This window comes from Malurus melanocephalus, unplaced genomic scaffold (genome assembly GCF_030028575.1).
Source record: "Malurus melanocephalus ecotype Western Australia unplaced genomic scaffold, MMel_1.1 scaffold_3985, whole genome shotgun sequence".
Classification (NCBI taxonomy): Eukaryota; Metazoa; Chordata; class Aves; order Passeriformes; family Maluridae; genus Malurus; species Malurus melanocephalus.
In genome coordinates this window covers 3,813-4,921 of record NW_026627217.1, presented here as the reverse complement: position 1 = coordinate 4,921, position 1,109 = coordinate 3,813, and positions in this window count along the sequence as shown.

Below are 1,109 nucleotides of genomic sequence, written 5' to 3'. Positions count from 1 at the left end.
GCCCCGCTCGTGCCCGCGCACACGCGTGTGCCCCCCCGGCCCCGCTCCCTCGCCCCTTTCGGGCCGCTTTTGGGACGGTGCCCAAAAACACCGGCGGGTTTGGATCGCACCGGGAGCGCCCCGGAGCGGGAGGTGTCGCGGTTTTGGGACAGCCGGGAGTGGGTTGGCTTTGGTGTGGCACCGGCCGCTGTCCCTCGGTGTCCCCTGGTGTCCCCTGGTGTCCCTGGCAGCCGATGTGGCCTCGGTGGGGCAGTGCCAGGCTTTGGATGTCGGTGCCACGGCGGCTCTCCGGGCCGTGATCCCTCTGCATCCCCTAAGTGTCACCTCAGGGTCCCTCAGTGTCCTCCCCGTGTCACCCCGTGTCACCCCAGGGTCCCTCAGTGTCCTCCCCGTGTCACCCCGTGTCACCCCAGGGTCCCTCTGCATCCTCCCCGTGTCACCCCGTGTCACCCCAGGGTCCCTCTGCATCCTCCCCGTGTCACCCCGTGTCACCCCAGGGTCCCTCTGCATCCTCTCCGTGTCACCCCGTGTCACCCTGCGGGTCCCTCTGCATCCCCGCCGTGTCCCTCGGTGTCCCCTCGTGTCCCCTCCCCTGCCCCCGGGGTGGCTCGGGTCACCGGCACCCTCCCGACGTCACCGCTGCTGTCACCAGCTGGGTGACCCTGGGGTGGGGACAGCCCTGGCACGGGTGTGACACGCAAAGGGGACAGATGTGACGAGCGCGGGTGTGACACGCGTGTTACAGGGGCACGGGTGTGACAATGCCGGGGGGGCTGGCAGCACACGCGTGTCACACGCGGCCGGGTGACACGGGGCTCCGTGTGACACGTGTGTGTGTGCGTGCTCAGGTGTGTGACACGCGCGTGTGCCAAGCGTGGGGCACGAACGAGCCGCGTGCCCGGGGCTGATGCAACCGGGGCGGGGGGAGACGCCGCCCCCCCGTGTGGGTGACACGAGTGGGTGACACGGGTGGGTGACACGCGTGGGTGACACGCGTGGGTGACACGAGCGGCACGGGGGTGGCGCGTGTGACCCCCGCACACGCGTGGCTTTGCGTGTTACGGTGCTCGGCTGAGCCCCCTCCCCGTGTCCCCCCCCGTGTCCCCCCC